The following is a 12,059-nucleotide window of genomic DNA, read 5'->3' on the forward strand; positions in this document are numbered from 1 at the left end:
TTAAGTACTTATGTTCATTCCCTTAATCTTAGTAAAATTGGCCTTCACCTGATTGACATATTTAATTGTATTGTTCGTCCCTAGTAAAGTGGTAATGCAGGTACCCAGAACCTGTACATTAAATGCTTTCTATCCAAATATTTTTGTTCAAATCGCGGAAGTCTATGCAGAGACAGACCATCCCACCCTCCTTGGGGGCTATAACAAAGGGGGCTATCCATTCAGATGCCTCGATAGGTTCAATATTATCTTGCTCCAGTAGGCTATTAATCTCTTTGTGTAAAGTTTCTAGCATTAAGTTAGGAACATTTCTGATTTTATGTACAACAGGCTTGGAGTCATTTTTCAAAATTATTCTATTTGAAAATCTTTTCAATAGACCTAACTTGGAAACTTGGTTAAAACAATGTATTAACTTAGAGCTTTTAATTGGAAAATATACATGTGCTAAACAAGGGTGCCTTTTTTAATGGTTTGCTGATCTTAGTAGCGTCTTTGATCTCGTGGACCACCTATACTCTGGCCAGTCCTACTCAATCTTGGTAGTGCCCATGCCTCCTACATTTTTAGACACAGTGCCATCCACACACGACTGCTTGCAGGCGAATGTGGAGATGGATATTTGCTTGGTAAATATAAATCTTTATTTTTAACATATCCCAGTTTCTTTTAGACACATGTTACTCATGCATTGTATCTGTCATTATCACTTTCTTTAGGTGACAGTGCCTATGCAGTGAGGTCATACATATTAACACCATATCTCAATCCAGCAACCAGAAAAGAGCAGCAGTACAACCATGCTCACATATCAACCCGCAATGTGACAGAGAGAACCTTTGGTGTGATGAAATCGCGCTTTCGCATTCTCCATAAGACTGGTGGAGCTTTACAATATCGTCCTGAAATTTGCTGTAAAATAGTTGCAGCATGTGCAATGTTGCACATCTTAGCCACTAATAGAGACATAGAATTGGATGTGGATGATGTACTACCTCAAAATGATAATCAGCCTCAACAACCCCAACCAAGATTACATGGACCAGAAGCAGCAGAGGGTAGAAGGAGAAGGGTAGAGATAACACAACATTATGTTTTTAAAAAGTATATGCAGTTTTTTGCTTGAAATTTAAATGCATTCTGATGAATTAGTAAATTACTTTGCCTTCATTTTAAAACAGAAAACAATGATTTTTAAATCAGATGGACACCTTTTTGTCAAAAATGTAGCTGAAAAGGTACCATACTATTTTTTGCGTCCACGCACCCCTAATGCTTTTCCTGTAATTATCATATCGCCCATGGCCATGTTGCTGGAAATGTTTTGTTTCCTGTTGCTACGGCGTGCCCCAAGTAAGGCTGGGTCAAGTATGCCACTGATACTTCTGCCAACTTCACTACCCCCAATTTGAAGCTGGTTTGCAGGTTCAGCCTCACTTTGTATTCTTTCTACAGCATTTTGGAGTGTCCCCATTCTCCTGGCAATCTCTGCACAAATTTGTTTCATTTCCACTTGCATGCCAACTGTCTGCTTGCAGAGCTGAGCGGTAGTGCTTGAAAGCCGAGACATTCCCCTGGTGTGACCCTGCATGCAGGTCATTGTTCTAAGTTGCCTCTTAGCACTTCAAACTTGCTGGGTCTGTATCACTGTGCAGAGTGTCTCCAAAGAATTAGCAAAGCGGTCTAGCTTTTCAGATGTTGTTTTATGCCCTTTATCAATTACATTTGTCATTTGTTTAATACTGTTGTGCATGGCACAAAACTCTTTACTGATGTGATCAGGTTTTCCCTTCATGACTCTAATGTCTTTGCCTTGTAGGCGCTGAACTTTAAGGATTTTAACCTCAACAACACTGCCGGTGCTGCTATCCTCTAGAGCTTCTTCTCTTTGTGATGCTTGTGACTGGCGCCTATAAAACTGTTGAAGTCTATTACGCCTGCTCTGCATTGGGTTAGAGGTTGCTGAAGTTGAAAAAGTCTGCATTTCAGAGACATTAACATTTTGATCTTTTTCACTATCAGACTGCTGCAGTTGGCGCACTCTGTGTCTTTCCCTTCTTTGAAAAATAAAAGATGATGAAGTTGCAGCATTTGAGTCATCTGTGTCATGTCCTTCTTGAGTGTTAAACTCTGACAATTCATTTTCTATGATTTCTTGTGGTGTATCTATGATTGAAAAAGTGCAAGCAGTCTGTTACTTATACATTTGCACTTTTTAAACTTGTTTGCAAAATTGCTTCTAAACTACAAATCACATGTTGCATGACTACTTTGGTTTCCTACAACACGAACATTCATTTGAACAAACTTTGCTTTTTATTAGCATATTGGAATTTTGAAAAAACTACAACTCCCACGATGCACTGCTTTCTGACTTAAAAATGTTAATTTTCAGGTTTGGGAAACATAAATAAAGAAACTCTTACCTTCAGAAGGTGTAGCAAGCTCAGACATATCAATGTCAATTACTCCAACACCAGCCTCAATTTAAAGTGTGCCTTCAACCATGTCTTCAAGGGGGGTATTGGGCCTTTCCCTGGGGGTTCCCCCACCAGTCCTTTTGGCAGCTTTCATCCTGGTTGCAATTCTTTCTTTGGCACGACTGCGCAGGTCATATCAGCATTTCTATACGTTATTTATGTCACGACATGCAACAGCCACAGCATTCACCTTAGCTTGGATAGCAAGCCACAGTTTCCTTTTAACTGCTTCAGGCACCTTCAAAGATTGTTTACCAAAAAGTTGGTCCTGCCTCATAGTGACCTCCTCAATGAGTATTTCCAGCTCCTGGTCACTGAGTTTAATTGTTCTTTTCCTGGCTTGGATATCTTCAACAGCATTTTCATTAGCTATTTCTCCCAAAGATTCAGCCACACAGTCTGCTGCAGTTCCTCTAGGCTGAGTCCCAAAAGCCAACTGCCAAACCTCCAGTTCAAACCAGGGAGCAGATGTGTGCAATTACTCTGCTGCCTTCTTGGTTGTAATCACATTGAGATTCATCATGTGGGCTTTTTCGCAATTTGCGAATTCGCAAAATGCAATTCCGCAATTAAGATTTTGCAAAAATCATGCGATTCAGTAACATTTGCGATTTTTACCGAATCGCAAAAAAATCATGCATTTCAAATTGCGATTCTTTATTTGCGATTCCTTAAAAATCGCAAATAAGGAATCGCATTTTCAAACATTGATGCATGTGCCCAGTACTGTGGTCTGTGGTCTAAAACCCAGGAATATGAAATCCTTTTTTATAGAAGGACAAAAAGTGCAAACCGTAGATAATTTCTGTTACCCGGGGATATCTTTTACCGGTGACGGTAAATGGACATGGGAAATGTCTAATGTGCGAGTTAAGATGGCAAAAAGTGTGCAAGGGGTCTTTAGGTTCGCATCCAAATTAGGGGATCGCCAAAATAAAGACATGACACATATTTACCAAGCTAGATGCATCTTTATTGCTTTGTATGGCGCAGGGGTTTGGGTTCATCATTCCAGCGAAGAACTGCAAAAGGAGGAAAATTATTTTCCTAAAAAGCTTCTATGTCTGCCTGCTTCAGCGTCCTCTGAACTAATCCATTGTGAAGTGGGGTTCAACTTACCTGTCAGACTTGATTGTGCTTAGACCCCCACTGCTCTGGAGATCAATGTGGTCAAAAGAGGAGACAATATTTAATAAATCCATCATTAAAAACTGCCTGCGATTGGACAACTGTTTTAAGATCCCCTGGCTCAAATACATAGCTAATGCTTATAAAGATCTATTCAAACACATGATCTTGGAAAATCCAAATGAAGTAACAGTGTTGTCCAAACAGGAGATAAAGAACAGTTTTCTGTTTCATAAGAAGGAGTGCAGATTGAGATCTGTAGGGAAGCAAACAACATATCAGTTTTATCATTCGTATATAGATTCTGATGGTTTTCAAAACTATCTATCACTAGTTACGAGACCCTCACACCGCTTTGTTTTAACAAGAATGAGACTAGGCCTTGTCCAACATTTAGTAGTGTTTCCCAGTATGAATCAGCGACCAGTCTCGCTTTGTCCATGTTTTGGGCATACCAAACAAAGCACCTTGCACTTTCTTCTTTTATGCGATTTGTATTTGAATTTTCGAATTATTCATTTAAAACCTCTGTTTAAAAAATATCACGTCATAACCACCAATGCTGCTATGAGTCTACTGTTTACACTAAGAGAGCCCGAGATTTGTTTTTATGCTGCAACATTTATTTTAAGATCAATCCATGTAAGTAAAAGTATGGTGTTTTAATGTTTTATGAACTGTGATAGTATTTTTCTGCCTTTTATGAAGCTGTAACTGGATTTTAGTATTTGTGCATGTACATTTGCTTTTATGGTTGCTACACTTTAACCGAATAAAGCTTATTGAATTTAATCGACTGGTTTTTAGCATTGGGATCAATCAAAATATTTAAGTCTTTCTGGTGACGCCAGCCTAAAAGGTTCGATCAGAATTTGTTATGTAGACCCCTCCTTTAACTCCTTCGAACCTCAATGTCATCCAGCAGATTCCTCTTATTTCAATGCTCTTCCCAGTCTAACCTATAGAACAAATATTAGAAGTATGTAAGAATGGACCACCAGTATTAGCATTCGGCCAACTTTTTAAAAATGATTCATGAGAGATAAGAGCTTCCGAAATCTGCTAAAACTTGTATCTTCTTTTCATTGAAAGATATACTACAACGTGGTTTCTCTAACTTATCAGGACTTTCTAATTTTACATCTTGGTCACTCCCTGAATTATTCACATTGACCGCATCAGAATCTTTTTGATCATCAACAATAACAAGAACGATTTCTTCAATGTACTCACAAACATCTTTGATTTCATGTACTTTGTTTTTTTCAAACATTTTAGTTCGACACATCTTGGGAAAATGCCCTCTCCTTCCACAGCTCCTGCACAGAACACCTCTAGCCATACTTCTCAGACTGGACACAATATGCCCAGGAGAACCACAGCGAAAACATTTAACATCTCTAGCAGAAAAATCTTTTGTTTCAAATTGCGGTTTTGTATATTTTATACTCAGACTATTATCTATGGTAGGAATAAAAAAAAAATCACCTTGCTCTTTAACGTTACTTGTACCTGCGCAAACATGAGTTTTCCTTTCACATTTACTCTCTGCTACCTCTATATTACTTTGTTTGTCTCCCTTAGAACTTTCAATTTCTTTGAGCCACATGACAATGTGTTCCATCCCTTTGGCAATCTGGATACATTACTCTAAAATGTACTCGTTCATTAATAACTTCTCTTTTATTCTCTTGTTACTAGTGCAACAAACTGTTTGATCCCTTATAAGTGGATCATTCAATTGTTCAAACTTACATGTAATTGCCAAACCCCTTAAGGTAGAGACATATGAAGTAATATCTTCATCATCCCTCTGATTTCTGCTAAAGAATTTGTGACGCTGTAATACTATGTTAGTGTTAGGCGTGAAATGTATTTCCAGTTATTTCCTCATAAATCCGTCTACCCTCCACTCCCAAATGATGTAGAAGTATAGCCTGACATATAATAGGCCCATATTTATCACCCCAATAGCTAATAAATAAGTTATAAAAAATGTTTTCCATTGTTTCCAGGGAATGATAGGCTCTCCAGGTGTAGACAGGAAAGGAGTTGGAGAAGACATTGCTTGATCAGAAATGGTTCCTGAAATTAAAATTTAAAATAACAATTTAACATAATAAATAAAAATAAAGAACTAAAATAATTAATAATTATCAAGTTCAAAATTCAGATCGCTTCCTTTATCTCGCAGTCTTTCTTCTCCTTGGCTGGCTTGACAACATAGTCCTTCCTTTAGCTTTAGTGTTGCCTGTAGGATGTAGTCCCTCTTTTCTTTCAAAATATTAAAATGAGACAGTAGGCACTGAAGAAATGATTCAAACGTGCACAAAGGTAAGATCGACTAGCTTTCCAACCTCGGTATAATGTCCCAATATTTATTCAGTCTGTGTAACATCCTTGCGATCTCCATTTAAAATGGGAGCAGTGAGTACTTCAAGATGAAATTCACCATATAATTCTGTTTTTCTGAGTGCTTTCGACACCATGTGGTCAAAACATATTATTGCCAGCTTATATTCGAGACAAATGTCATAGGAAAAGTGGCACATGTGCGTGATCATAGAAATCAATTTTAAATATGGTGGAAACAGCCAGACAGTCATGAGATGGGCACGAGGAGCTCGAAGTAGCCTTTTTTAAAAGAAGCAATTCACGAGGCCACTCACAAGATAAGCGCAAGGCCTGTGTCTCAGCAGTATTCAATTCAGAGGTGAATTTGTTGCTAGGTAACACAACAAGTATGGAGATCTTAAAGAATATCTCCCTTCAATAGCACGTCATATTTCAAAATGAAATCAATAGATTGAATAACAGGCTGCATCAAAAAGTCACCAAGTAATCACTGGCAGTAGATTATTTTTATGTAGAAACACCAATGTTCTTTTACTTCTTTGTCTTGATTTTCCATAATATCACTGGAATATTACTGGATAATATTCCAGGGGTGGGATGCTAGTACCTGTACCCCGCACAGGTCACCAACTCGTCGCCATGAAAGGATGAGTCCTGAAAATTATGAAAAAGATTTTATTTTCCTTAGCATCCCAGCGTGCAGCAGCATCTACATCTCTGAGTTCTCCTTGAACTGTACATTGATGGAATTCTCACACTAAGAATTCTAATAATGACTAAGCAACATGACATCACTAGATCTGTACACTTTTCTTATATTTTCAACATTATTAATGCATAAATGACACTACTGTTAAGATAGCAACTTAACCAATGGGTAAACACTGCAACTGCATAGCAAAAATTGACAATATTTCATTTGCAATCAGTGTTAAATTAATGTCACATTTATTGTACCATGATTCATGTTCAGTGTCATTGTTCCCAATGCATTTTGGGAGACCCGACATCAGGAGAACACTATGAATGCAAATATTATGAGATTCAAAATTATGATATGATACAATTTCAAAGTCAATATATATGAGATTTTGAGGACAAAGACCCTCATTCCAAAACAACTTGTGTATTCAGGCTGTTGCTCACAAGGCAGTGCTGCCCATAAGTGTATGAGTACCTGAAAACTAGTCCATAACCTGCTAATAGTGCACCAAACCCATGGTGACCCATTTCACATGTGCCTAAAACTGAGATTTGGTGTGCTAAGTGAAGTGCCCCAACACCATGTCCCCCGTCCTTAGTGAAGATAACCAAAGATAACCAAGTCTTAAAAAAAAGATGTGCTTTCACCTACCTGGTCCGTGATCAAAATGGACCATCAATGAGGGAAAAATTACGGTAAAAACAAGATGTGCATGTAACCATTACAAGATCGTAACCATCTTTCTGCCTCAGTAATCCATGAGTCACAATCATTGAGTCACTTACTAATATGGGGGATCCAACACGCAAAGTCAGTAGTGCTATGCAAGGTGTTTGTCCGAAACTCTGTTAACAAAACAGATCCTGTAATCGCATGATCCATGTTACAATCTCTATCCCTCCTATTCCATCATCCGCTGAACATTTATCAGTTCTATGTTCGCACTTACTTGAACATGGCGCTGACCAACAGTGCTACTATTCCTGGTACACCAACATTCATGGGTCTTCCCAAAGCGACCCACCTATTACATGCGGTTTTCATGAAGCGTGTAAGTAATGTATTGACATTGAAAGAGGAAGACAGACTTCCCAATCATGTGACTACAGTGACAGACTGCAATGAAAAATACTTTAAACTAAATATAAAACTGTAAAGCACTGTGCACCCATTCTGCTGAAAATAAAATAGTTAAAGTGACCATACTAATGATTCTATATACTGTTATACCATCAAACGTCAAAGTAATGGTGACCACTCAATCTATGGTTTCACTAATCTCCAAAAGCCTAACATCACAAATGTGTGAACCAAATGTGTTGTAGTGTTTCCCTTTAATACAATGTCATGAAATTATTGTCAATGAGAATGACCCGTAAGTTATCGGGTTTTCAAAACTACTGAAAATGCTCCTGCTTCATTGATGTGCCCTAAAATTACTGAGCCATAAGATGTAAATAATAACAAAGGTAAAAGGAAGTGTGTCAGTTATTTGTCTTCTGTGCAATAGCATGAATAACTACCTAACATTTCATCAGTTACAAAGTGCGCAAAACAGTATACTTAAATTGCGCATTCCACATGAATCTATGATTCCTTGTCAGATTTTGCAACAAACAAGCCATTTCCAGCTTGTCATTCAGACCACATGGTGTCGAAGTGTTAATATATCGTATCCAATATGTTTCTCTTTGCGCCAAATGCTGATTGGTGTTATTATGTGGTGCTGCTGTGATCTTTTCTAAAATGGTAAACCTGATTTGTGGTTTAGTGTGCTTCTTGTCTACCCAAAGGGCAGCTAGACGAGATTTAGTGATGGCAGTTCTAATCATGCTTTTGTGCTTAGTGAGCCTAACGTTTTTCTTCCTCGATATTCTTCCAATGTATACTAACCCGCATGGACATTTAATGGCGTAAATCACCATTTCAGAATTAAAGTCTGATGTGTGTCTCAGTTTGATGGATTTACCAGTATGTGGGTGCACACATGTGCTTCCCCAATCATGTTGACACAGTGCCCACAGTTAAAACATTTGCAAATCCCCAAAGCCTGAGTAACAACTCTATTGGAGTGCCTTTTTTTCAGAAGTTCCCTTAAGTTTTTAGATCTTAAGTGTGCAAACATGGGTTTGGAGGTGAACACTTCTTTGAAATCCGTTTATTGCTCAATAATCTCCCATTTGTTGAGTGTACTATGTTTGAATGCAGGTGTTGCTGTTGAAAATGTAATGACAAAGAATTCTCTTCGCGCTTTGGGGTTCATCACTTTTCTAAGCAATTGATCAAGTTGCATATTTGATACCTTCTGCTTTACCATCGTTAAAGCTTCCAATGGATAACCTTGTTGTAGATATTGTTGTGATATTTCCTCTATACTATTCTCTAATGTATGTCCATCTGAGGTACTCCTCTTGGTTCTGATAAGTTGTGATAAAGGTAAATGGTTTTTTAAAGAGGGAGGATAAAAGCTTTGAAAATAGAGCGCGTTGTTCCGATCAGTCAGTTTCTTATTTGTTTGTAACTTTGTGTGTAAACACATTTGTTGCAATTCAATCAGGATGTCTAGGTAGTTGGTGGATGCTTGATTGATCTTATGAGTGAATTGGATATGGGGATTATGCTGATTTAGACTGCTAATGTATTCTTCCAGTTGTTCCTTAGCCCCGTGCCATAAGAGTAGAATGTCGTCAATATATCTGAGATATATGAGAAGATTATCTGTCCAGGATTCATTCTGTAGAATATAGATGTCCTATTACATGGCCATGAAAATATTTGCATAAGTGGGTGCCCCCATAAAACCCATTGATGTTTCAGTACGTTGCAAAAAAAACCGGTCCTTCCATGAAAAATAACAATGTTACAAAGTGAACTGCAATAGCTCCAGTAGGGAAAAAATCCGAGACTCTTCATAGTTGCTCTTGAGCAGCATCCATTCGACTGCCTCTAACCCTTCGGAATGTGGAATCAATGTGTACAGTGCCACAACATCAATGATGCACAGCTGGGTGTTCTCATCATTCATTCCTTGCATGTGAGTTCGTTTATTCAAACAATCTGTGGTGTCCAGAATATATGATACCCATCCTTGTACTAATGGTTGCAGAAAGTAATCTAAATACTTTGCAACTGGTTCATGTATTGATCCACATCCTGCTACAATTGGAGAAAATGGTGGGTCTTGCTTATCTTTGTGCAATTTGGGGTAGCATGTATATTTGAGGACATGATGGGTAATCTGTAATCTGATGTCATTTTATTCATTAACATTTGCTCCCTTTTCCTAAATTAGCTTGGGATTTTTCTTGGGTTATGTTTTCACTTTATTGCTGTTTGAGTGCTGCAAAAATACTTTACACATTGCCTCTGAGTCAAGCCTGACTGCTTTTGTGCCAAGCTTCCAGATGGTTAAGCACAGGTTAATTTAGTGACCTTTGTGGTCCCCACCCTCAACCAATAACCCAATTTCTTACAGGGGAATTCATTTGGTCCTGATCATGTGCCATTGACAACAGTAAAGGAGGTTTCGAGGCCAACTAGAGTGGTTCATGAATCAGCCTTAAGGATTACTGGACTTAGTAGAAAAGGTTCAGACAGTCTAAGAGTTGGCATCTCAATAGCTCCAAACATTATGTACCATCACAACCAGAAACTCTACAATAAACTTGAATCAGACACCCCTTCTGGCTTGGGTGAATGAACATATTGTTGTTTGAGACATTAGACTTTTGTTTCAGATTTTGAAATCATTTGGACTTCTGACTAGAATTGAAGTACCGTGTATGTTGGGCATTGTTTTCTTATTTATTATTCTGGAATTTATGTATAAACTTAGTCCCTGACATTTCAAAACTGCAGATGCATAAAGCAAAAATGGATGTGTCCTCATGTAAAGCAACTGGTGCTCTGTAAAGCGCTCTGATACCCGACACCGGGTAAAGTTTGCGCTATGTAAAACTCTAAAAAAAAATGATGAAATTACACAAAGATCATTTTCTGCTTACATCACATATTTACCTGCATGAAGTTTAAGTCTTTAGGTGGGTTCAGTTTGAAGGTCCTCTTCACTGCAGCCAGCTCACTGGCGTTGATATCCTTTATATGGCAATGTACTTTAGTCACCACCAAAGCCATCATAAACAGTAAAATCCCTGATCATTATTTTGACTGAGAACCTTCCCTTTCATTACACAAGTCAACATTGTAGTGAAGGAACCTCCTAGAAATTCACAGCTAGGAAGATACTTTCCGTAGTTAAGGTGAATAGCTCAAGTATTTAATCCAGGGCCTTGACCCTCCATTCAACAGACAAAGGCAATGTATGCTTCTTCTTGACAGGCAGACCATAAAATTGAGAGGAGAAAAAACAGAGCTGCAAAGCTATATTTTGCTCATGAAACAGGACCATGTTTTACAGAAGCTTAATCCTATGCACTGCTTCCCATGGATTGGAGAGCTGATGTTCAAGTATAGTGCACAATACTCAAGGCCTTCTAGAAGTCAGGACCTTAGTATTGCCATTAACTTGCTTCCAACTACATCCTACCTAGATCACTTTCAGTTAATCAATGTCTCTGGAAGCATTGACAGAGACTACAGTGGAAGAAACACATTGTTAGAAGACTGAAAGTCTAAAGAGAGTACCTCTTGAACAATCTCCAACACTTGCTTCAGGAAATACCCGAAGACTGAACTCTTAAGAAAAGTATTCAATAACTACCATGATGATTTCTCATCATATCAATCCTCTTCACAAATGAATATTTCTTCAGAGACTCCAAGGGACAGAGAAAAGTCAACCATGCTTTCCTGACCCCCCGCCTTGGTTTCTCACATTTCACTGGTCAGTTGATAGCTTCATATATATCAGAACCAACACCTGGGCCCATGGGAGCCAATTCCACCAAAGAGCATGACATGGAAATACTGACTGGACAAGGCACCCTTAACCACTGGGGATTTCCTAAATAACACACTAGTGCCAAGCAATGCTGCCATGTAGCTGAAAGGCAACATGTAATGTTCACTACAAAAACTATAAATAAAAACACATCCATACAAATGTAAATGCACCAAGTTGTAAAGTCTAGCCTCAACATCAAGGGGCAAACTTTGGAACTCCAACAGACTGGTGGGACAGGAAACCTGGTAGAACTTTCCAGAGCATAAAATGCTTAAGGTTAGCTTATTTAAAGTGGCTGTAAATAATGGCTACTAGCAATGTTCTTACTTCCAATCCTTATTAAAATTCTTCTAATCACACTGTCACATGTGAGCAAACAAAGTCTCAAGACCTTACCCCTGGTGTAGCCTTGATGAGAGATAACGCACAACCTGCACATTACTGAAAAGATTGATGAAAAGAAAAAAAAGGGTAAAATGTCTTCATGGCC

General features: G+C 38.3%; 1 pseudogene; it reads right to left on the reverse strand.

The window, feature by feature from the left end:
• Positions 1-1,246: 1,246 nt before the first annotated feature.
• LOC147692210 (uncharacterized) lies at positions 1,247-10,800 on the reverse strand (annotated as a pseudogene).
• Between the last annotated feature and the right edge of the window lie 1,259 nt (positions 10,801-12,059).

The sequence above is a fragment of the Lissotriton vulgaris genome, chromosome 9, assembly GCF_964263255.1.
Source record: "Lissotriton vulgaris chromosome 9, aLisVul1.2, whole genome shotgun sequence".
NCBI classification, from domain to species: Eukaryota; Metazoa; Chordata; class Amphibia; order Caudata; family Salamandridae; genus Lissotriton; species Lissotriton vulgaris.